This window comes from Hirundo rustica, chromosome 2 (assembly GCF_015227805.2).
Source record: "Hirundo rustica isolate bHirRus1 chromosome 2, bHirRus1.pri.v3, whole genome shotgun sequence".
In the NCBI taxonomy this organism is placed as follows: domain Eukaryota; kingdom Metazoa; phylum Chordata; class Aves; order Passeriformes; family Hirundinidae; genus Hirundo; species Hirundo rustica.
The window spans coordinates 8529585-8555963 of record NC_053451.1 but is presented as its reverse complement, the minus strand read 5'-3'; the positions used below and the strand labels follow the sequence as shown (position 1 = coordinate 8555963).

The 26379-nt window shown below is 41.3% G+C and overlaps 1 long non-coding RNA gene across 1 annotated transcript in view; it reads right to left on the bottom strand.

The window, feature by feature from the left end:
• LOC131378493 (uncharacterized) overlaps nt 1–26000 on the bottom strand; it is a 35563-nt gene extending 9563 nt beyond the window's left edge. The window contains exon 1 of the long non-coding RNA XR_009207570.1: nt 25925–26000. This is a non-coding gene — a long non-coding RNA (uncharacterized LOC131378493). The remainder of the gene's footprint in view (nt 1–25924) is intronic.
• Between the last annotated feature and the right edge of the window lie 379 nt (nt 26001–26379).

Here is a 26379-nt window from a genome sequence, read left to right as displayed (position 1 = left end):
AGCTTGAAAATTTTGAGGTCTGGGTGTTCTAAGAGTCACTAATGGCATTTTTATCTTAGAACATACTGCATTCCAAAACTGTGGTGGAAATGCCAGTTGAATATGGATAGTTTGCAGCCATTATTTGGTCCTTAAATTGATATAACGGTTTCCTGATCTGTTCTTCTACAGTGTGTATGTATACATTTGCACACACCCACATACTGCATTTTGACAGCACCTGAGAAATCAGATGGATTACCATACTAGGTTGGATTAGCAGCATGCATTAGAACTAGAATAAAATTTAGAACATTAAACCCCTATTCAGAGCATTATCCTTTTCATACATTCATAAACAATAAATAGATTTAAAAATCAATGGACATTTGCTCACAAGTCAGATTCAATCCAGATCAAACAGGATCTAAATAGACAAAACCAATTCAAATTGTTAAAGCAAATTACAGGAGTCCCCCAAGACCTGCTGTGCTGTTTTTCTTTATATTTCCACACAGATGGAGAAATGCTGCACTGCATCTGGAAGGTGAATGGGGCAGCACACACAGCCCCATTTCCAAACACATGGACTATAAATAAGAGGAAAGAAAAAAAGAGTCAGCAGTGTCAACTAAGGGCATCCAGTCTCAGATTATAAAGGGGGTATGATAGTGACATTGGTAGCAAGAGCAATTAGTTGGAGGGAGGCAGTAACACATTGATAAGAGAAGGTGCTGAGGTCAGAAAAGAAAGACAGAGACTGAAATAGTATGTTTGTGGTATGAAATGAGTTATTTCTCCTCTGTGGTTAGCTTAAGTTCAACTTCCTTTTTCCATTGTAGAAGAATACATTAACATTTTGAGTTACACTCAAGGTTCGGACTAAAGAAAATGACAGAAATTCTGGTACTGGATATTGGGCATACAGTCCAAATTCAAGCCACCATAGCAAAGTCTCACTCTTAACATTCTAGATATGTACCAGAACTCAAATACTGAGACTAACTGAAGAGAGAAGGAAATTATTTTAAGTAATTTAGTAATTTTTTAAAAAATACACTGAACAGAAACAATAACAACTAGAAACTATCACATCCCTTTCTTTGAGAAAGGTGGAGAAAAGAGAAATTTCACACAGGAAGGTCAGCAGTGGCTCCAGAAAATGTTGTGCTACAAGTGGTATAAATGTAAATGAGCAGTTGGTAGTTTGGAACAGGAACTCAGTGTTCAGATTTTTTTCCTCTTCTTTGGGATTTATTTAGCCTACTGAGACTGCTAACTTTAGTTACAAACTTAAGGATGCCTGGAGGGACACTCCACAGTTAATAGTATCAGCCAGGTGGCTCAATATCTCTGATGGTTTCAGCAAGTTTAGAAGACTCCCTGCCAATTTCCACAGTGTTTCTTTTTCTGTCACCTCTCTTGCTATATGCTCCCTGCTCTCTTCATCAGCCCCTAAGTCTCCAACAGAGCCACATATTCTTAACTCCATACATGTTGCCTTTTTATCTCTGTCCATGTTCATCCTGAAACTGGTTCAAACTGTGATTCTCTGCTCAGAAAGAAAATCACACCCTCCTCCTCCTCTTCCCTCACATGGTCTCCTCTTCTTCAGGTGTGTTCTTAACTTACACTCCAAATGAAAGAGGATCCATCAGTATGATGAGAATCAGTTAGACTGATCACTCTTAGCTACTGTCTTTCTGAATCTTGATTTTTATAGTAATTTTTACGGTCTCAATCTACATTTCAATTTTCTACAGGGAAACTCAAGCTATCTCAAAACGTGCTGCTTCAGGTCTCAAGACTGTAGCCTTCTTCCACTGTTAGGAATTTGAATCAGTTCTGGAAAAGTGCATAGGCAGCTATGATACTTTTACACTTACTTTTTTTAGAGCTTTACTTTTCCTATATAAATTTCTGACTTGCAAGGAAAAGTAATTATCTACTGTACACTACAGTTCTGTGACTGTTTCCCAGATATCTCTAAATGGAGCCCATCAATCAACTGCACTTTGATTTTCCACTGTTGAGCGTGTAAACTATTCTCATCAGGTAATTTCTAAATGCATAATCAAGGTAGCATGCATTCATGTAATGATATATTACTTGTAGCAGCCTATAAATGTCTTCATTTACTTTTAGATTTGTTTAGCGATAATCAAAATATAAAAGGCCATGCATGGATTTTAGACAACTTTAAATGCTTCAATTTTGTAATACTTGTTTAATTTTCATAATTACCACACAGCTGTCCACTCCATTTTTAGGACCAAGCCCATAAAGCTGTCATGCATTAGGATGCTGAGGTTGCTTGCATATCTCGTGATCAAAAGCCTTATGATAAATGAGATTAAATAATGATTTATTTCATCATCTCTTTCACACATCTCTAGATTGCTTGCTGAATCTGTAGATCCTCTAGCATGACTTTTTTCCCAAAAAAATCCCTCAGCACACACTGAAATCATGTTTACTAGCCATTGTTGGAATTGGCGATGCATAAAGGTCTAATTCAAAATTTTTTTTAAAAGTGCAAGCATACACACACAAGGTGATAAAACAACATATTTTTAAAGTAATTTTTTGAAAAATAAAAATACTGAAGGTTTTTGGTTTTGGTTTTTTTTCTGCTATAGGGTATCCTTAATGCACAATGATTTGATTGTGGAATCAGTTTAACAACTGATCTTTCATATGCTCACAAAACATGTTTCATATCTCTCCAGCATTTCTTTCCTGATAAGAATAAGTAAGTCAACTGAAAAGCTCTGTCTTCAAAACTGTTAGCAAAGCAATTATCACTGAAGAAAAGAATATATATATATATATATATAAAAAGGATATCCTTCTTTCTTCTACTTGTATCAATTTCGAGCAGACAGCATTCCATATGCATGTCTTCATTTATTCAAGGATGATGCACATTATACATGGATTGCACCGAAAATCAAACTTAATTAGCAGGATAGATGCTGCCAGTGTGATTGCACTTTTTAAATGCTTCACTTGAATTTATTTAAAATTTCAGCTTCCTGTTTTGTCTTTGCCCTTGGGACTATTGAAGCCACTACTTTTCCTCATTACAGCACTGTCCCTAAGTGTAAAAAGATAGTTTAAATATTCCTTTGAAAAAATACTTCAAGAAAGTTGAAGTATTTTTTCAAAGGAATATTCAAACTACCTTTATCTTACTCCCTATGCTTGCAGTGTTACTGACAAATAGGTCTTGTTGATCTACCAGCCACAATACTGTTTCATTTCTGCACCAAAGTAAATTCTGCATGCATTTGGTTCTCTAACCAATAAGAATTATTTTTATTGCTTCCTATGTAAGAAAACACCAATAAAAGAAGCAAATCCTTTACAGACAAAACTCTCAAATACCAAAGCTGGTGTTTTGGGTTGCATTTTTTAATGTTTTCCCTTTGAAACATTTCCAAACAAGTCTGCCCATTCTCTTAACGCTTTCCAGGGGAGTTCATCCTGCTTAAAATGTTCAAAATACTTTTTTTTTTTTTTTCACAGGAACACCCCAGGCCACTGAGGAGCCACAGAAATTATGGACACAGTAAGAAAACTCAGGCTCAACAAAGTCAAGGTAGCAAGGGGCAAGGCCAATGCTCCTACTCCAAAGGGATCTAGAACCTGCTCTAGCCACCTTTCTGCATTACATCAGTGGAAAACAGGGAACTTGAGCCCAAAGGTAGCCACATAAGCCAGAGCTGTTATAAAGAAAATTACAAGCACTGAAAAATGCTTGACCGCTACAACAGGAATGCAGTTCATGACATAAGCTGCTCTTTGAGGCAGATCATACCTCACTGCTCACAGTTTTCATCTGCTAACTCCTCCAGGCTTCCTGCTGTTTGGTGCTCAGCCCTTCCTTTTCTCCTTCCCACACAACTCATTTTATCCCAGATAACAGCATTTGTCATGGCCAGTCTCTGTTATTCCAGTGTTTTCTTCCTCCTGTGTGACTTCCATCAGTGATTCACAAGCTCACAAATTATTCTGTCATTACTTATATTTGTTTACGAAACTTCCAACAGATGGATCTTCCAAAATAATAGTTACCTCCAGGCACACATATTGACAAAGTAAAATGAAATGCTTTTGTTTATACTCTGTGCTGCCTCCTCTTTGTGACTCATGAAAAATGTCTTAAATGATTTCTGAAAGTCTTTTTGACTCAACTGCTACTCCTCAGTGGAGTCAGTTTCCCACAACCTAGTAGACTTTGCCCTCTGTAGTCTCCCAATCAAACACTTGAAGCCAAGATTCAGTATTTCTGCTATTCTGTTTTCCTCTTAGAAACAGTCAGAAAACACCTTTGTGATGTATAAAAAATTACTAAAAATGTTGCACTACTCTAACTGCAAGAAGATATTAATGAAAGACAGAAAAAAAAAAGGAAAAAAAAAAAAAGACAGATTTGTAAACTAATGGACTAAAATTTAGTGTTTAGAAATAAGCTCCAAAAGAACAACAAATTAAAAAGTGTCATACTTCCACTCATCACATACTTTTTCTGATTTTTTTTTTTTTTCCCCTAAGCATATTCTAGGTCTAATGATCCCCTTTTCCTATATATCCCTTTGTTATATATTAACAATCTATGTGAACCCAAAAGGAACAGAACAGCAAACTCACTATGAAATGACCAAAAATAATCTACTTTTGCTTAATGTCTTGCCCTGTAGTTAGAATAAAATGCAAACACACATATTCCTTTTATAATAATTTTCTTGACTTGCCTGTTTTGAGTGACCATATCTCCCTCTAGGGCTATTTCAGACTTATTCAAGACTGTTTTCGTGCTGAATAGAAACATCTCTGGGCAAGTTATAAGGATTAAACAAGAAATATTAAGTCAACTTGACTTGTGATAATATGGATGCGACTATAGTTACTCAGCATTTTTGTAGAACTGATCATTAAAATATCCCATAAGTGCATGTCTCACCACACAAGAATCTCAGAAAGGCAATGTAACTTTCAAAGGTAGATTCTGAGTACTTTTTGGAGGGATTATAGATTTCAACTCACTTTTGATGTAATGAACCTGACTTTGAGGAAAAAAGCCTCATCATCATTGCAATGAATGCAAGGGTTGCACAATTCTTTGATGATTTTATTTTTTTGTACATCACTTATTTTGAAAGTGACTAACTAAATGTTTTGTTCGATCCATAATAAATCCAGTAGCAACTCTGTATGAATCATATACTTATGGTGTTGTTACACCTTTTTTCCTGTGAGTATCTGTGAAGAGCCATGGAGTCTGCAGTCCCACCCGGATAGCCGCAATCTTCCCAGAGAGAGAGGTCTCTCTAGAGACAGCATTCTGGGGGCCTCGGGCAGTCTCCGGCCACTGGGCAGGTGTTAGCAAGGTGCAGCCAGTGGCTGCAAGTGATTCAGCTCTAAGCAGTGATTTCAGCTCTCAGCCATGATTTCAGCTCTGCCTTGTGAGGTTATCCCAGGCCGACTCAGGGACAGAGAGACAAGAGTGCCGTGTGGCGGTTCCACAGAGTAGCCTTTATTGTCCAGCACCCTGCAAAGGGTAGCCAGGGATGGCAGTTTCCTCCCAAGCAGGGTAAACTCTGGGGTATTTGTGGGGGAAAGCAGGCGTGGTACCAAAGGGGAAGAACCAATGGGTTGGAACAGTGTATCAAAGCATTATGAGTACCTTTCCCAGACCTGAGAGACAACTGCCTCATCTAGGTTCTCTTCTCCCGGGGAGGGATTGAAATGAGTTTATCACATTCTCTTCAAGGGACATCCCTCCAGGGCAGAGGCCTGGAAGGTTTATCTACCTCCACAAGCATCCTCTTTGATGCCTCCCTAAAATCTCAAAGAACAAGCATGGTTTTCCTAAGAGTCAAAGTTCCAAAAGACTAATTAAAAGGTTTACATCATTGTAATATTTATTAAACCAGAAGGTTAGTAATGAATAAAACATTTGCCAGATGTTTTTTATGGGGTATTTTATAACAGTAAAATTTCTCTTTTGAAAAAGAAGCACATAAAAATCCAAACAGCAAGACTCAATTTGTACCCTCCAGCAGTCCCCGAATCAAGTTGTTTTCTCAGCATATTAAACTTGCAAGTCACTGCAAGGCAATACCTGACACACCTGACTGCATAGTTCCCTATTCTTCCTTCCTGTTCTCTCATTCAGATTATTTTAATTTGTTCTTGTAGTGGTTTCACATTTATTAAATTCTGGTCTTATTACTCACTTTTTTTCTGTGGGAGAGAGACTAGGAGAAAAAGGCTTACCTTTGAAAATAAACAAATAGGTTTATTAAAATACACTAAAAGAATGAAAAAAAAAGTGGAGAAAAAACTAAAACAAAACAGAATGAAGCTCTAAAAACACTCTTCCCTCCCCTTACAAACTGTTAACTTTCTTACAAAACAACATAAAGAGGCAAAACCTGTAATTATCAGTCAGTTTCACTATTTGAAAATAGTTTTTCACTAATCTTTAGGAGAAGAGTCTCTGTTAGAGTTATGGATCCCACTGACAACCTAGAACAATTGTCTTGTGGGTTTTAACAGTCACAAAAACAGCCACCCAGGGAAACTTGCTTTTGTGACCCCTCCCATTAGAAGTTTCCTAAGCTGCTTATGGGTCATGGGTCTTAGACTTTTGTGTGTTGGGGTGTCAGTTTTTAAAGATGAATAACTCTAAAGGCAAAGAATTCTTCATCTTAAGGCACAGAGATATCTTTACACTTCTTCACTGGCACAGAGGACTTCTCAGTTTAAGCATCTTATAGGAATATCACTTAGTCTATTACAAACACCTTTGCTCAAATTCACACACAAATCTAAACAATCATCTCCCCAAATGCATATCTTTCTCATGATTTAAAGGGATAATCTAAATATAAAGTTCGTTTCTATGGTTTAAGAAGGATGGAATGGCAAACTCTTCAACCCCCTGTCCTAAGATTCTTTTCATTCTCGCTCCACTGACTTTATGCTGTTTCTTCTTTATGTTCACTCTGTCTCTTTTTTTTCTCTCTCAGAGAAGGGCCAAGCCCTGGAAGCTTTATGTTCTCAGGAAAGGGTTAAATCTGCCCAGAGTCTCTTCTCTCTTGCGGTAGTTCCTGGTGTTAGATGTTCAAGGCCACGGTGGTGAGGGAAGAACTCAAGCAGAAACATCAGAGATCAGAGCACCCGGGCATTCCGGAATCACAAAAAAAAAAACCCCAGGCAGGGTCATAAATGCTTTTTTGGCCCACCCCTCGGTGTAAATCAGGGCAACCTCAGCCTAAATGGTGCCCATAGCTCTTATTAGAGGCCTGGCAGAGATCCCTGCCTGCTCCAGTGAAGTTTGGAGAAAGTAGTTGTTGTAAAGCAGCAACCTCTCCTCCCCACCCCCACCCAGGAGCCAATAGAATCCGGCCAGGCCTCAGGCCAGCTTCCCACCCTACCCCCCTCCCCAAAAAGGGGGGGGAACAGCAGGCCCAACTCGACGTTACCTGTCTCTCTCTGGCCCAAAGGAAAAAAAAAGGGGCTGACCTGCAGGAAATCAAGGGGGTTTATATGATACTTCCCAAAGTCGCAGCTGACATTTTTCAGTGGTCAAAACAGATGCCAATATTCTAACTAACCCTCTGATAGGTCCCTGTCCTTTCTAAAGCAATTCCCAGGTCCTGACCCAGAAAATCATTCCACATTCCTCTATGACTAAAAAACTAAACTGTACTAACCTATGACAGTTCTTTAACAATTCAGTGTTCACTTCTTTACAGAGTGTCAGTAAACTCACAATCAAAAGACACTGATCTGTAGATCCAGAGAAGCATAGAAATTATCAGAACTTGTCTGTAAAAAAATAAATCACAGCTTAGAAAATATAGAACTCTTCAGCAATTCCAAGAAAGTCCTAGGTATGCTCAGTCCCTGGCTTTAAAGAACAGTTCTTTGCTATTCGAAATACATATACTGCAGAAATCAAGGACTGGATGACTGAACAACAATAAAGAAAAAGACTGTAATATAAAAAGCATTTCAAGAATATTCCAGTTGCAGGCATCACATAGAATAGACACCGAAAATATGGAGCCAGGTTCTGGAGGTCAAAGAATAAATTTGTTGTTTATTAAGATTAATTTAAATTTCTCAGTGATCATCAAATTTCTAAGGATCTCATTGCAGGAATGCAGCTTGTAGCTGTGAGATATGTGAGTGGTGAAGGGATCTCTATGACATATGTCCTGAGATATGCAGTGAAGGGATTTCCCAGGGTACAAAGGCATGATGGGATGATAATTTATCAGACCGTTATTACTCTGTGCCGGTTTTGCACCGAAGTGATTTTTTCCAAGAAAGTCACAGCAAAACCAATCAGTGACTAGGTTTGAATATTGACATCTGGTTGTCTTCGTTTTGAAAGATAGTTGTCGGCCAGGGAAGGCTAGAGCTTGTCTTGGAATGGAGAACGTAAACCCCCTTCCCTCCAAATTATTATAATTTTGCAATTAGGGTTTTTCAGGCAAAGATATGGGAATAGGAATAACAGTTCTTTACTAGGAATATTTAAAAAAAAAGAAAATACAAATGTAGTAGTACCAAAAAACCCAAGCAAGCAAGCAAACAAAAATCCTGGAAAATCCCTGACAGAGTCAGGGATACGACATGACATCCTGTTGGTCAGGGTGTTGAAAGCATTCCAAACAAATCCTCCTGGAATAACAGAGGTAGTTCTGTGGAATAGAGATGAACCTGTAGAAAGTCCAATGGTGGTGAGATGGGTCCGGTCTTTCTCCAGAGATACAGTGGAAAAACCAAATACCTGGTGTTCTTGAGTCTCAGTTTTTATCTAGGTAGTGACAGTTGTCTCCCCCCACACTGGGTGGAGCATCACACAATGAGATGATGTAATTGGTAAACCTTAATGGTCCATTATCAGAAGATATCCCCCTGGAGAATGGACAGGTGGTGGAAGAGATGAGAAACACTGCCCCACCTGGTTTTAACGGCTGGGCCACTATCAGAAGGCATCCACCGCCTTCCCCCACAGAGTTACAAGAGATAAGGAAAAAACATCTCCCCAACGGCTTTTGACAGATGAAACAGAATACACATTTTTTGGTTACATAACTCAAGACACTGGTAAAGCCACTAGAAAGGTGATACACCTCTGCTGAAACACAGGTTAAAAATAGGAGGGAAATCCCGAGAAGTTCTCTTTTCCTTCCAGTCTGGAAAGAGGTAACAGGGGCCAGCGGGTTTGGTCCTGCTCCACTGTGTGGTGCCAGGTGTTGGGGGTTAAGTTTAGTTTTGTTTTTTTCCTTTCCCTATAGAATTTTCCCCCCCCCATAAGTTTCTAAGAAACTAAATACTGATGCTTAAAGGGTACTTGACCCACACAAAAAAGGTGGCGAGGGCAGTAGATCACTTAGTTTGGGGGGGAGGGAAAGGCTCGAGGGCTCTGGGAGCTGAGGGTGGTCTCTTTTGCTCTCTGTTTTGGAGAGGACGGTCAGGCGACTGCTAGCTATGTGAGGAGTCCACTGTTAACGGAAGGTCCGGTCCTGGGAATTCTATCATCTGCTGGAGTGCCCAGGAATTTGGAGCGCCTCGCCTGCCCTGCTGGAGCTAGGTCAGCCCTGGTCCAGCCATTGCAGCTTCTTCAGCACTGCTCACTTTGCCTGCCAAGGCACGCCCCCTGCCTGCCAGGAAAACCCGCTGTTTCCAGTCATCAGCCCCGGAGTTTCTACTGTTTTGGCTTAGTGCTCTCAGAGTCCCAAGAGATCAGACTGCCCGGGGCTTGTGAGACAAAGCCCCTTGGGGTTCTTGGTTCTGTTTTTTATTATTATTATTATTATTATTATTATTATTATTATTATTGCTGTAGTTGTTGTTTGTTTGTCCTGTTATATTTACTAGTAAAGAACTGTTATTCCTTTCCCCATAGCTCCAACTGAAAAGCCTCTTTAATCTTCTAAATTATAATAACTTGGATGGAAGGGATTGGAATTCCCCATTCCTAGAGAGGCCCCGCCTCTCCCTAGCAGACACCTGTCTTTCAAACCAAGACACTGGGCCTGGCACAGCCCGGCTGGGCCCTGCCACTGTGTTAGACCTGACAGGGTCTGGCCCGATCAGCTCCCATGCAGGGGTAGGGGAGGATGCCCTGTCCCGGCCAGATCAGACCCGAGCAGCTGCTAACATTCTGCCACTAAGCCGCCCCTCCATCGCGGCCCTAGGAGGCCTGGTGGCACCAGGCCAAGTCCCCCCCATTGGGTGCTGTGCAGAAAGGGGGGAAGCCCCAGCCACGGGCATGCTGTTGTGAGATTCTAGCTGTGCTCCACCCCCTCCCCACCCCCCACGCTCCAGCCACTGCTACCAAGAACCATCATACCCTCTGCAGACCTGGGAGAATATTAATTCTTTCCTTGACAGATGAAACTTGCAAAACATTAAATCTTCTATGAGTGAGAGAAAGGCAGAGTGAAGACACATAGAGACAACATAAAGACATCAAAGTCTGTGAAGGATGGAAGAGAATGAGAAGATGCCTTGGTTTTAGGCTGTAATTCTTTTGTGAGCCATGGTAATGGACTATAATATATTAGAGTATCTCTAAGTCATGGAAATATATACTGGGGAGATGATGAGAGTATTCAAATTGTAGATCTGAGCAATGGTGTTTGTGGTGGACTAAACAAATATTAAGGCAACTGTGATCTTATGAGAAGCTTGAACAGAGAGAGAGAGATGAGATGATGAAAATCTGCCCCCAAAAAGAGAAAAGATCTCTGTTCTTAGAGATGAAGAGAATCTTTGCTTTTGAACAGTTCATTTTTAAAATGGTACCCCATGAGTATATATGGCCCATATGCAGCTGTGAGAAGGTTACATAATATGGGAGGGACTTCACAAATGTAGATTCCCAGGCGGCTGCTTTTGTGAGAATTAAAGCCACAAGAGAACTGTTCTTTCTCATAGGGAAGTTACCATAACATATCAAAAGAGACTTCTCTCTCTAAAAGAATGGATGAGAGACTATTTTATAGCTGGTAAACTGACTGAGAGTTCCAAGTTTGTCTCTATACATTGTCCGTGAGAAGGGAAAGGAAACTTGTGGGGAAGGAGAAATGTTTTGAAGGTTTTATTCTGATTCTTATTAATTTTTTCTTTCTTTCTTGTAGTTTTATTAATAAACCTGTCTTTATACCCTTTTGAGTTTGAGTTTGCTTTGCTTTTCCCCTAATCCTATCTCATAGCAGAGAAAGAGTAAATAATTCTAGTAGACACTCAAACCACTACACAAATTGGTGTTTCCACCCAGTTTCGAACTGAAACTGTCACACACTGCAATCAGCCACTTGGAAGAGGGAGTGATACTAACATGTCACGGTTCTATTCTGCCCTTGCACAAGACTCACAGGCTTTGTAAGCTTTCTCTTTGTAGTTGCTATTTACATATAATGTTCTTCTCCCCCATTTATGAGGTCAGTAACAGGACATTTGATTACAGTCTCACCTCCACTTCTCCCAAAAGTATAAACTTGTTGGAAATTAACCATGTTGCTAGGAGAAGTACAAGGAAAGAATGTGCTGACAAACGAAGCATGAGGAACGGACCAAGACGTCACGGTTAGGTGATCACGGTAGTCAAAGAAGAATAGAATTTATGGTGGGAGCCTTTGTGTAAATAAAGATAGGGAAGCAGGTGTTGTGGGAACGGGATATAGTCTATAGAAATTAGAAGATTAATGTTAAACTGAAATGTCATGTATAGCACGTACGTTGATGATGTAATCTGTAAGAAATAGTATAAAACCTGTAAGAAAATGAGGGTCGGGGAGATTCTGATTTGGGACGCTAGTCCCCGGGTCCGAATAAAGCACCGCATAAACTACTTTGTGGTTTGTGTTTCTCTTCGTTGGGCAACAGTTTTCTGGTGACCGTGGCAGGACTCCGAAGGTTGCTGGGGCGGTTCGCGAGGTGATCTACTCCACGCCGGCACCAGGTGATTTCTGGGGAGACATCAACCCGTGCCCGACCCCGCACCTGTCGGACAACTACGAGGTAAGCCCAAAAGGTGCTTTATTCTTAAAGGATTTTAGACGCCTGCCGATTAAGACGGACCTACGCTCCGCACAGTTGGGCTTGGACGTCCCAGGTTGGTGGAAAAAAAATTGACCGTAAATCTCGACGAAAGTTGAGTAGGATCAATACCTGCTAGCAGGATATAAGGTGGTAAAGAATATAAGGTGGTAAAGGATATAAGGTGGTAAAGGACATAAATTGGTAAAAAAAAAAAAAAAAAAAAAAAAAATTTGCCATTTAAAGGGTTTAAAACGTCCTCGACAGGGATTGAAATCCCGGAGGACTCACCACTAGGTTGTTTAATAAGGAAATGGAAAGAAGGGAATTTTGGTCAAGAATTAGCTAAAGATAAGTTGATTGATTTTTGTAATCATGTTTGGCCGCAATATGACACCGCGGGAATGCAGTGGCCTAGGAATGGGACGCTGAATCATGATATTATTACTCCAATGATGCATTATTTACAGGATAATGGTAAATGGGAAGAGATACCATATTTGGATCTGTTTTATTACTTGGGACGGAGAACGGATTGGCAGAAAGAATGTGGAATAATGGTTCTAACTGTGGCAAATGAGAAGTGTCGGGGTTGCGAGAATCGGGATCAAAAGGCGGACTATCTGGTTAAATATAAAGACCCTGAGGAGGATGTATCCCTACTGGTCTCCCCTAGTGCTCCCCCACCTGAAACCGCTTCGGAAGAAGAGGGAGAAGAGGGTGGGGAAACAAGGGAAAAAGGGGATGGCAAGAGTAAACGGCATACCCCGATATCTAAACGAACAAGGGGTCACCTAGTCTCTAAGAAAGGGGGCCGGGAGGGGGGAACACACGTAATGGCCCCGCTGAGAGAGGCGGTGGGACCCCAGGGAGATCGAGTAATGGTGAAAGTTCCGTTTTCCCCAAATGACCTGATAATCTGGAAGCAATCTGCAGGATCTTATAGGGAGGATCCTGACCGTACGGCCAGGGTAGTAAAAATGGTAATAAAAACTCAGAACCCTGATTGGAATGATTTACAGGTTTTATTAGATACCTTGATGGACTCTACTGAGAAGAAAATGGTGTTGCGGGCTATGACAGAAAGGGCGAGAGAACTGATAAGGTTGCGGGTGGCGGATGGAACTCTGAATGAATTAGTACCAAGGGAAGACCCTGAATGGGACCCCAATACAGCACGGGGACACCAAGCATTGAAGGGATACCAGGAATTGTTAATTGAAGGAGTTAGAACAGGCATTCCAAAGACGGTAAATTGGTCCAAACTTTATTCACTGAAACAAGAAAAGAATGAATCCCCTTCTGCTTTCTTAGAACGATTGAAGGAAACTGCGAGACAGTATACTAGTTTAGAAGTAGAGGGGGAAGCGGGAAGGTTACAATTGGCATTAATCTTTATGGGGCAGTCCCAGGAGGATATTAGAAAGAAATTGCAGAAGCTAGAAGGTGAGGATACCCGTAATTTAGAAAAATTGTTGGAAGTTGCCTGGAAGGTCTATAACAATCAGGAAAAGGAATCGGTCAGGAAGCAACAAGCTAGCATGTTGGCAGTACTCCAGCAAGCTGTGGGGAGAGGTAATGGGAGGGGGCGTGCTCGAGGCAGAGGAGGATTTGGTAGGGGTCGTGGCAGGGGCCAGGTGAGATTGGGATATGACCAATGCGCCCTTTGTAAAAATAAAGGACATTGGAAAAATGAGTGCCCATTGAATAGTGGGATTGGAATTCCGAGGCAGTTTGGGAATTCGTCGGCAGAGGTCGCCCAGGCGCTGGTAATGGCGCTGACTAGACCGAGATCTCTCAAGGTTATCATGGAAGTAGAGGGAGAACCGTTAGAATTTAGAATAGATACAGGTGCCACATATTCTGCAATTAATACACGGGTAGGGTCATTAAGTGACACAAAGATACAAGTAGTGGGGGTTACTGGAAAAATTGAAGAAAGGGAATTTCTTCGGCCAGTAGATATAAAGTTTGGGGGAAAGGAATTTGATCATCAATTTTTGTACATGCCAAATAGGCCTGAATCATTGATAGGACGAGACCTATTGTCGATGTTACAGGCCAGAATTATTTTTGAAGGAGGTAGGGTCAAGTTAGAAATTCCGGGAGAAAATATTGGTAAAATGTTCATTATTAAGGAGGTAGAGCCCCAACCCATTAGAGAAGAAATTGAGCAAGCTGTAGTTCCCTGGGTATGGGAAACTGGGACCCCCGGAAAGTCAAAGGCAGCACAGCCAGTAGTAGTAGAACTAAAAGAGGGGAAAGAACCAGTACGACTAAAGCAGTATGCAATCAAACCTGAAGTCAGGCGAGAGGTAGCCCCAATTATTGATCAATACCTAAATTTAGGCATTTTGCAGGAGTGTGAATCCGAATATAATACTCCTATTTTTCCAGTTAAAAAGCCTAATGGAAAGTATAGGTTAGTGCAGGATTTAAGAGCAATAAATGAGATAACCAAAGATATTCATCCCGTACTTGCTAATCCTTATACCTTGTTGACATCTGTATCAGAGAAATTTGAATGGTTTACCGTGATTGATTTAAAAGATGCCTTTTTCTGCATCCCACTGGCACTTGAAAGTAGGAAATATTTTGCATTCGAATGGGAAAATCCAGACACAGGACGAAGAAGGCAGCTGACTTGGAGCCGACTACCACAGGGATTCAAGAACTCCCCTACCATTTTTGGAAACCAACTAGCTCGGGAACTAGAAGAGTGGAAGACAACCCAGGTAACAGTACCAAGCATGTTCTATGTGGTTCTCCAATATGTGGATGATACTTTCCTAGCAGCTACGGAACGAGACATCTGCTCCCAATTAACCATAAGCCTTCTGAACATGCTGGGACAAGGAGGATATCGAGTTTCGCGAGACAAAGCACAGCTGGTAAGAACAGAGGTTGTCTATTTGGGGTGTGAAATCTCTAAGGGGGTACGGAAATTGGGGACTAACCGCATAGCGGCTATCTGCGCCATACCCGTCCCCCGAAACCATCAGGAACTCCGATCTTTCCTCGGAATGGTGGGGTGGTGTCGGCTGTGGATTCTGAACTTTGGACTGCTGGCACGGCCCCTATATGAGGCCCTCAAAGAAGTGCACTGGACTTGGGGACGTGCACAGGAAAAAGCCTTCCTAGAACTAAAGCAGGCCTTAAAGGAAGCCCCTGCGCTGGGATTGCCAGATTTGAGCAAAGATTTCCAGCTATATGTTACTAAAAGACACAGGTTGGCATTAGGGGTACTAACACAGAAAATAGGGCCATGGAAGCGGCCTGTGGGGTATTTCTCTAAACAATTGGACACCATTAGTGCCGGCTGGCCAGGATGCCTGCGAGCGGTAGCGGCAACGGTGCTGCTAATACAAGAAGCAAGGAAGCCGACTTTGGGAAGGAAGCTGGAAGTATATGTGCCCCATATGGTAATTGCAGTCTTAGAGCAAAAGGGAGGTCACTGGCTCTCATCCAGCCGCCTGTTGCAATATCAGGCGTTGCTGCGGGAACAAGATGATATAGAACTGAAAATAACACCCCATTTAAACCCAGCAGAATTCCTCAGGTCGGAGCGAGAGGAAGGGGAACTCGTCCATGACTGTGTGGAGATAATTGAGCAGGTCTATGCAAGCAGAGAAGATTTGAAGGATGCACCGATCAATAGCCCAGACTGGGAGTTGTTCACCGACGGGTCCAGCTTTGTCGAGAACGGCACCAGGTATGCGGGTTATGCGGTAGTCACAACTCTTCAAGTAATAGAAGCAAAGGCTCTTCCCCCTGGAACCTCGGCTCAAAAAGCAGAAATTAGAGCCTTAACTCGAGCCCTCGAATTGAGCAAAGGAAAGAGGGTCAATGTTTGGACTGATTCAAAATATGCCTTTGGGGTGGTGCATGTACATGGAGCTCTGTGGAAAGAGCGGGGATTGTTAACGTCTCAAGGGTCAACAATAAAACATAGGGACGAGATCCTACTCCTGTTAGAGGCTGTAAGAGAACCCGAGGCAGTAGCAGTAATGCATGTGCCAGGACACCGAAGAGAAGATGGAAAGATATACCAAGGTAATCGATTGGCAGATAAAACGGTTAAAAGAGTAGCGAAGGAAATAAGGATTCAATCAGCTCTTATTCCAGCTAAGGGAAATCCGGCAGATTCCTACATGAAAGATGAGCCTCCATACCTACCAGATGACGTGAAGTTGGCCCACCTGGTGAAAGCTCAGAAGAATGACAAAGGGTGGTATGTAACAGCAACCGGGCAGGTAGTAGTACCTGCGAAGATAATGCGAGCAATCTTGGAGACTGAACATTACAAGTGCCACTGGGGAGCGGAGGCCTTGGTAAAATTTTTAAAGAATGAGGTAATCTCTAATCAGATGTTAACAATGGCAAAGCGGGTTAATGCAACCTGTCCCACTTGTGTGAAAAATAATCCCCTAGTGCGAAAACAGGTTCAGATGGGAGGGTTAAAAGTAGGCCCACAGCCTGGAGACTACTGGCAAATAGACTTTTCGGAGCTGCCTAAAGCCCAAGGTAATAAATACCTTTTAGTGTATGTATGTACCTTTTCAGGATGGCCGGAGGCGTTTCCCTGTCGCACGAATCAGGCAAAGGAAGTGGTTAAAACCCTTTTGAAAGAGATAATCCCCCGGTTTGGAATCCCGTTAGGAATGTCATCAGATAGGGGACCGCATTTTGTGGCAAGAATCATTCAAGGTGTAGCCAAGGCATTAGGGATTAGATGGGATTTACACACTCCGTGGAGACCGCAGTCTAGTGGCCAGGTAGAAAGGATGACTCAAACATTGAAAAATCAGTTGAAAAAGATTTCCAGGAAGCCTAAGTTCAGTAGCCCCAAGCTCTGCCAATAGCATTATTGCGCATCCGAATAAAACCCAGGGAGAGGATAAGAGTCAGTCCGTATGAAGTATTGTATGGTAAAGCTTATCATGCTGCAACCTATCAGGGGGACCCCCATTTAACAGGAGACCAAGTATTATTAAACTATGTGTTATCTTTGAATAAGACTCTTGCAGCTGTAGGGGGAGCCTTGCAGTGGAACCGCCCGCTACCACTAGAGAACCCAGTTCATGACATCTCGCCGGGAGACCATGTGTACGTGAAAAATTGGAGCATAGAGCCTCTAAAGGAGTCATGGAATGGTCCCTACCAAGTGCTGATGACCACGTATACTGCCGTCAAGGTCGCTGGGATTGATAACTGGATACACTACACCAGGGTGAAGAAGGTACCGACGAGATGGGAGGTGCAGCCAATAACAGACACCCGGATAGTATTCCGGGCAAAGCCCTGATCATCTTGATACTGATTGTTTGTCAGTTAGTAGCCTCAGCAGTTATAATTCATGTACCAGACCCTTTAGTCTTAGTACCGGAAAGTGGAAATGTTGAATTAACCTGTTTGTTTTCTGACAACCAGAAAGCTGGATCCCATGAAATTAATGTGAGATGGAGAAAAGGCCTTGACATCGTAAGTAAAGGAATAATGACACTTTGGGATGACCATCAGCAATCAGGAAACACTACCTTAAGGATTCCTAAAATCACAACTTCTGGAGAAGGTAGATACACCTGTGTAGTATGGATAAAAGATAGTTTTGATTATGGGGATTTCAAGTTGGAAATTATGAATGAAAACTATACCAGTGCAGGTTCGGTAATAGTAGCACCCTTGAGAACGAGCCAGGATATTTGGTTGGGCCCGCCATTGAGAATTAGTTGTCAATACACCTTGAAGAATAATTGCAAAAGAGGAATAAGGATTAGCTGGTGGAAAGAGAGAGAGATGGAATGGGATCAATTGAAGGAAGGAAGTAGTGAGTGGAAGAAAGAGTCTGAAGGGGTCGAGTGGTATAATATCACATCTTTTGCTTCAACAACTATGGCAGGGAATTATCTGTGTATAGTTAAGTGTGGATTAGATGGAGGATTTGGACTTCGGGAAGTGGTCGCTAGAACAAACCCGGATCAGGGAATAGGAGCAACTGGAAGAACAATCTTAGCAGTAGAAAGGGAAAATATTGCTTTACATTGTACAACATCACAAAATTACACTGAGTATGGGTGGTGGCATGAAACAAGGATTAGGCCGGGATCAAAGTATAAAATCACGGCAGGAAGAAAGGAAATAGCATAATGTACGGAAAGGGAATGACGAAGGAGAATATTGGTGTTGGATAGCCCGAGATAATTGGTGGGGTCACAGTCAGGTAACGTTAAGAGTAAGGGACATAGGAGTTACCAGACAGGTCCCGGAGAGAAATCAAACCCTAAAAATAATAGAAGGACAGGAAAATTTAATAGTAGGACTAATTCGAGACTTCGGAAGAATGCAAAATACAACTTCAATAACAGCCTGCCTGCCTCTTCCTCAAGCGGCTGGAGACCCGATCCCGTGGGGAATTATACCCATAAGGGAGATGCCAAGTGCCACCGCAAATGTGACCTGGAACTGTGAAATAGTGTCTAAGGAAATTTTAGACTAGGTAGAGGTTTGTATGTTACGAAGAAAGATTAGTAAGCAAAATTGTCAGCAAATACCAGGATATTATCAGTGGATAGAGGATCCAAAATTGTCAGCAAATACCAGGATATTATGGATGGATAGAGGATCCAAGCTTAAGGGAAATTGTTTGGTGATTGGAAAGGTGTCCGAGCCATGCAATAAGATCCGAGTTCGGAATAAGAGAAAGAAGATAGAAGAAGTATGTCAGAATACCACTGAGACAATGACAATGGAAGAGTAGAAAACAATCTAGGGACCTAGTCTGTTAGAAACTTATAGTTACCTAGGGAAAGTGAATTGGTGCATAATGTGGGAAGGGAGAAAGAATCAAGATTTTGGGCAGAAGTCATTATTCAAAGAACAATATAGGAAAAAGGTGGAGATGATGGAGTTATGGAATTGTACACAGGTACTAACCTGTGACACTCCACCAGTGCAGATTGGACTCGAACCAGTGCGAGTGCTGTTGCAGTGGAGATGTGAATGTAGAGGATATAATCACACCCTTGCAAAGAAAGAAAAGGAGCCCTGCGATTGCAAGACGACCACGGTTAGGAGCCCAGGAAATTTAGTTTGGGTTATGGGACATGGATTATGGACTACGCACATGCCCATAGATGGTGCAGTTACACAAATTACATTAGGGGTTCCTACCTTATGCCCATTCTGGAAAACTTCTAAGCTGCAAGAAAAGGAATTGGTAAGCAGAAAGAAAAGGGAGATAGAAGATGATGCTTCGATTCAGGAAGATTGGCATGAACCTGATGATGGAGTAAAAGTAGGATGGATGTTAGAATCACTGTTTGCCCCTATATCATCTTACAGAAACAGGGAGATGTTGTACCGATTATTAGGACAGACGGAGAGGCTTGCAGCTACAACTAAAAAAGGTTTTAGAGACTTGAATCTTCAGCTGCAAGCGACTACTAGAATGACATTACAGAATAGAATGGCATTAGATTTGCTGCTACTTAAGGAACATGGGGTTTGTGGATATTTAAGAAACAGAGTAGACCATTGCTGTGTGCACATCCCAAACGTGATGGAGGAAATAGAAAAAGATATAGATCAATTAGAACAAATAGAATCCAAAACAAAGGAGATACAAAAAGATGCTGAGCATAATTGGGTAGGAGCCCTGTTGAGCTCCTTAGGGATCCAGGTTTCCGGTTAGGTATCATCTATAGTACAATATGTAATAATGTTTGTAATCGTGATAATTGTAGTGATCATTGTATATAGATGTCTTTTAGGAATGATTCTGAAAGAAGGGGCTCACACCAAAAGGGTAATACAAGCAGTTACCCGAAGAGAAGTGATACAACCTCATGTAGCTGAGACTCAAACCTAAGAAATTGAGCATCCTTGCAATAGAATTGAAGAATGCTCAAGAGGGGGGACTTGTTGGAAATTAACCATGTTGCTAGGAGAAGTACAAGGAAAGAATGTGCTGACAAATGAAGCATGAGGAACGGACCAAGACGTCGCGGTTAGGTGATCACGGTAGTCAAAGAAGAATAGAATTTATGGTGGGAGCCTTTGTGTAAATAAAGATAGGGAAGCAGGTGTTGTGGGAACGGGATATAGTCTATAGAAATTAGAAGATTAATGTTAAACTGAAATGTCATGTATAGCACGTACATTGATAATGTAATCTGTAAGAAATAGTATAAAACCTGTAAGAAAATGAGGGTCGGGGGGATTCTGATTTGGGACGCTAGTCCCCAGGTCCCCGGGCCCGAATAAAGTACCGCATAAACTACTTTGTGGTTTGTGTTTCTCTTCGTTGGGCAACAAACTGACATTTGAAATCCGTGATGGTAGAGGAGGGGAATACAATCCCCTCACCGATAAGTTGACATATTTGCTCGTCTCTCCTACCCAAAATAGGGACACCTCTTTAGTAAGATTTGTGCCCTTTTAACTTGGGGACACTTATAGAGAGAGCTAGACACTGATATTTTACAGATCTAGTCCATTTATCACATTATGTAGATCAATTTATCACTGCAATAATAAGAATCTGTAAACTGTTGCTTGTAACAAACACTATTGGTGAATCTGTGATCATTAAGGAGTGTAACCCACATAATTGGTTCTTCTGGGATCTTATTAAATGCAACCAGATTTATAGTGCCAAGTTTGGTATTGGAAATTCAGCCCAGCCTGCAGCGAGCACCTCTGAAATCTGAGGACCAGCTGGAAAGCAAGGGGGGTTATTTTCTGCCAAAGTTCTATCCTCTTACCACAACACTGATTGGCATAGCTCTGGCTCACCACTGGATGTCTGAAGTTCCCAGGCTATAGGAATCACATTGCACTGTACAATAATAGCTTCTGAATATTATAGTAAACACACTTCTAGAAAATATAATATAATGAAAATGGTTGGGTGTGTTATACAATATCATCATAGAAAAAGCCAGGAACATAATGCACTGTACATAATTACCATGCTGAGATGTCACATCACATTAGTGACCATACTGAACAGTGAAAGATAACTTTTCCTAAGACTCATATCTGCATTCTGCCATTTTTGAGTCCCTGACAGAACTATTTACAGTGCATGTGTGCTTAAAATTGACATATTCTGAACATTTGGTGCTCTTTTAATAATGTTTGTTACATTCACTAGAATGCAAGATTTCAGATTTAAATGTTTACATGATTTAAATGATTTAAATGTTTCCTAGCCCATCCCACTGTATAGATAAATGTATTAAGCCAGTATAGCAGAAAGTTAGAAGCCGATACAGAAAAAAAAAAGGGGTTATTTTAAGATCAAACAACAACAAAAAGGTGTGTCTTATTTTCTTGTATAACTAACAACAGATAAACATTTTTATAGTGGGTTACTTACCAAAGTACAAGCCATTTCCCATGTTCTAAAGGTATGGGGGAAGAGGGCAAGGAAGCTGACTACAGAGAAGTTTATTGACTCACAACAAATTTGCTGCATAAAAACATACTTTCTAAATAAGAAATGCATCTAGCAAGCCAATGACAAGACACTCTTCATAAAGGTGTAAATACCACCTTTTTAGAAAAAGCAAGTTTCTACTCCTAACAGGGAACACAGGAAGCTAGTTTAAAGAGTCTATATTTCTTTGTTGGCCTACTGCAGCAGGCAATCAACACCTCAGAAAGATTGAGGACAAATGTTTATTTCTGGAGATGCTTGTTTTGTCACATTTCACAGTTCTCAAGTAATTTTTTTAATTTTTTTGAGATATTCTTGGAAGATAATGAGAATGCTCACTGTACACACAGACTTTATCTGCCCTTTATTGGCTTTTTGAATCATCCTTCTCCATGGCTTCTCAAGAAAATTCATATGAAACATAGCAAAAAGAGATTAGTGTCAGAGGAATAAGTACATTATGGATAGAAAGTAGAGGATATTGTGATTCACTACTGAATATCATCATGGATAGAAGAACAAATTAATCAGTTCAAGACAAGCTTGTTTCCTTATGTATCATAAAAACATTATTTCCTAAAGGGTGGATTTATTATCTCTGGATTCAGACAGCCTGCCTTGCCAAAGAAAAATGCAACATTCTCTGAAGGATATTTAATAGAAGTGGGCCACAGAATTCCTGCTACTGCTAAGAATTACCACTACTGCTAATAATTCTAATAATAAGAATAGCAGAACATGAACACAAATTGAAAAAAAATCTGAAAATATGATGTTGCTACAGACAGCATCAATAAAGAGATCAAGTTAAACCATGAGAGAGACAGAAAGATAAATGTAATCAGCCCACCATGCAATTTTAAAACTAGGCAGAAGAAAGACATGTAATATGGGTTGTCCTGTGTTTTTTGTCCTCATATGCCAAAACCACTTATAACTGAGGTCAATTTCTTTTTGCCTGAATAATTAACTCTTAATGTTTCTTTTAAGAGTTGTTGAGGCACTCCAAAAACTGAAAAAAACAGTAATAACTATGTGATGATAGGTTACAATAGGTCCTTTTGAATTATTCCATTGTATAAGAGAGGCTACAAGGAAAAGGGAAATGGTCCAGAAGGAATAAAACCCGGAAGTATCAAAGAAATAAGATATTAGACAGAAGTTAGAAAAAGTCCCCAAGAATAATCTCCAGGAAAATAAGTGGAAATACAGAGAGGGGGAAATAATAATTAAAAAAACCCCTAATACTAATACTTATAATAATAATAATAATTTTAAAAAAAAGAGAGAGAGAGAGAGACAGGGAGAGAGTATGTCCTGGCCAGATAATTAGCTTAGCAAGGCAGAAAAGATTAAATACTTGCAGATCTGGGAAAAATTAAAAGAAAGGAAAAACCAAGATGTTATCTTGACAGTACCCTTTCTCCAGCTATGTGTTAATCAGTGAAACCAAGCAGACTATCATTTAGTGCTACAAAGACACACGCTTGGCATTTTGCCAAGCCACTCTAATCACAGGTGAGATAAGACTTTCTTTAAAAGCTAACATCTTTTATTTTAAGTCAGACAGAAAGCCATGTATCCTTGCCTAAAACAGGTTCTTATGATCTGGAGACAGGGACAAACAAATGGAGCCTATGGACCCTAAGAGTCATATTAAGCTGAAGGAAGATACAAAGGGAGGGATCCAAGAGATTGACTAAGCTGTGGCAATGCATAGAGAAGAAGGAAACAAAAATTAAAACACTGTTGAAAGGTAAGGAATGAAATAAAAAGGAAGAGAGAAAGAATGAAGTTTAAAAGATTGTGGGAAGGGCCATCTGAAGGACTCTTAGAGAGGACTCTATCTTAGAGACAGAGTGGGGTGGGGAGGAGGAAAGAGAGGGAGAGGCAAGGAAATAGGGAAGAGAGGGGATAAATAAGGGAGAACTACATAACTTATGGACCTTTGGATTTTCCTCTCTGATCCCTCATCTTGCACTGATCTGACTGAACAACTTTCTGAAAAGACTTTGTAGAGTGTATGAAGGAGTGTGGCTGTATTGGTCTTCAGCATCAGCAGGCAGATGCTGAAGCTCTTTTCACAGTTTGATAGAGAGGAGACCAAATGCTCTTTTAATGTGGGTCATGAAGAATGTGAAAAGACGGTTCATTTCCAAGTCTGAACAGAAGACATAATCTTTTTTTAACTACCAAAAGGTTGTAAATTTAAATGTATATTTTTGTTGCTCATACTTACTAAAGCTGCATATGTATTAACCCCTTATTTTGCTCATGTCTAACAATGGCAGCATAAAGACAACAAGTGCATGCAAAAATATTTTCTGCTAGATTGATTTTGATGAGGGTGCAGAGTATTTGCCATTAGCCAAAAGTCAGACCTTAACAGCAAGTAAAAAAATTTGAGTTTGTCAGCAGAGCAAAGAGTCAAAGAGATATAAGAATAACTTCCTTCAAACTCAACCACCACTGTCATGTTAAACACCTTGTTTCATTAACAAGTTCTGGTAACTTCTAACTTGATAAATGCTGTATCTTGAATCTTCTTACTGGCAACATTTTTTTTTTTTTTAATTTTGACAGTCTTTTTTCATTTCATGCATCTGTGAATTCACTACTACCCATATAAGCTTATCGAAGAAGTTTTTTAGTCCTTCATCTCATTTATAATTAAACCTAAATCATGATTTAAGCTTGAAAAGCATCAGGGGCACCATTACACCTTACCTCACCCTAGGTTTGCTTCAGGTGGGAGACTCTTTAAATGAGTGATGCATAAACTTAGAGAATGATTGAGTAAATGTGTGGAGTAAATTTCAGAAGTTTACATGGGAACATGGATCTCAGAGCAAAATAGAGTGACTGAACAAGTTGTTTGGACAGGTAGATAATTTAAAGTAAACAGATGAAGAACAGCATGTATCTTCAAGGAAGTCAGCCTGAAATATGTCATCAATATCTGTAAGAAAAAAATATCTACAGTTGTAAATCAGTCACCAGACAATGCACAAATCCTAAATAAAACCTTCCAAACACATCTGAATTTGTAATATGACCTACTTAATTGTATTATGACACAAAGCCCACAAAAAAGAGAAAAGGTGCTGTGGAGTGCTGTTTTAAGGAAGGCTGAAATCTGATCTCCTCCCTTGACCTAAACCCTAAGACTCCTCCCGTAGAGTACCTGATAAAACCCATAACTCTGCCCTTGCTTGCACTCTTCATCTTCACCTCTCTTCATGCTCACCTCCTCCCTGGCCTGGGGTAGGGGGGAAATAACAACATAATAATTGCTTATAACAAAACTTGTCTCATCTGTTTTCCAGCACGTGGTTGTAACCTCCCTGGGCACGATGGTCACTGTTGCCACACGACGCAACAGATGGTGAAGAATGTGGGCAACCAGTGAAGAAAACAGGAGAAGCACTCCATAAGTCTCCCCTGCGGGACCCCTATAAAAACACGGGCGTAAAAGTTTATGGGGAGGTGTTGTGTTCCTCTGAGGAATGGTTTTTCCCCTCAGAATCCCCCTGAAACCAGTGCTATGTAGTCCAACCCTTTTTCCCTATCATACCTACTCCTGACTCCATTGGCTCAGGGCCAATATTTTTCCTTGGCCCAAAACTAGATATACCCCTGTTTCTTCCTGGTTCACTCTCTCTCTCCTCGGCCTCCTGGAACATCACATCGAGAATAAAGCTTGAACGGAAGCTGGGGGTGAGAGCCACTCTTTTGAAATCTCTGTTCTGTCTCTCTGAAATATATTTCCCTAAAACCCCTGAATAACTGAGCTAGCGAGAGCTGGGAGCTGGCTAGAGGGAAGTAGTATTCAGGGAGGGAAACATTCAGTAAGGGGACCACCTTACTGAAACCAAGAAATGACACTAACATCTACCATCACAAGTCTTTTCATTCTTCATGGGGAGATTTTAAGAGCTACAAGCAGCTAGTCTGCCAGTAAAAAGGACCATGCTGGGGACTCTTACCAAGTCTCCTGACATGTTTGCTACAACTTATAGACGGTAAAGCCCTGGAGACTACTTATGGTTGATTATGGATGATTTGCATGCAGAGTGTTGGTGCCCTAGATAAGTGGTCCTCCCTCCTGTGAACCTTCACATTTTTCTGTTTTTATGAAGCTGCCTATATCTTTCCTTACTTTTTGTTCCTAAGAGCGCGGCCAGGAGGGAAAACTGCCAGGATGGCATGGAGTTGCTACCGTCTCTCTGTCACCCTGTGCCCCTCTCCACCCCTATCCCCCTTTCCCTTAAGGCAGGACAAGGTCAGAAACTGTCTAGAAGTGACGTGAGTGTGTTACCGTCCTCCTGCCATCTTGTGTCCTCATTTGCACCCCCGTCTTTCCATATCCCCCATTCCCTACCTGGGAAGGCAGTGGCTGCACCGTCTCGGGCACTCCTTCTAAAAAATGGCGCTTACCACGCAGTTTTGAGATCCCTTCTTTCCCGCCAAAGTCCTTCTCTTCTGGTCCTGGCCCTTCTCCCTACACGCTCCCCCCCGCTTCCTGCTGCGCGGCTGCAGCTGGCCCCACCCAAGGCCCGCACAGCAGTAGAGGAGAGGCGGGGCTGGCCAGAGAGAGTGCCAGGCCCAGCTGCCCCCACCCCGGGCCCGCACAGCAGAGGAGGCGTGGCAGAGCTGCACAACCCCGAGACAAGGCCGGACCCTGCTGTGTGCTGCTAACAGCTCTACCACTGCCGCTTTCACCATTCCTCACTTCACAGTCATTATCACCTACAACATTAACACCCACAACACCAGCACCAAAGCCAAGACCAAACAGTAAGAACTGGACCCCTTGTGAAGAGGAGATGAAAGAACTGCACCCCTTCTGGCAGGAAGATCAAAAGCCAAAGGAGATTGAAGTATTAATCCAT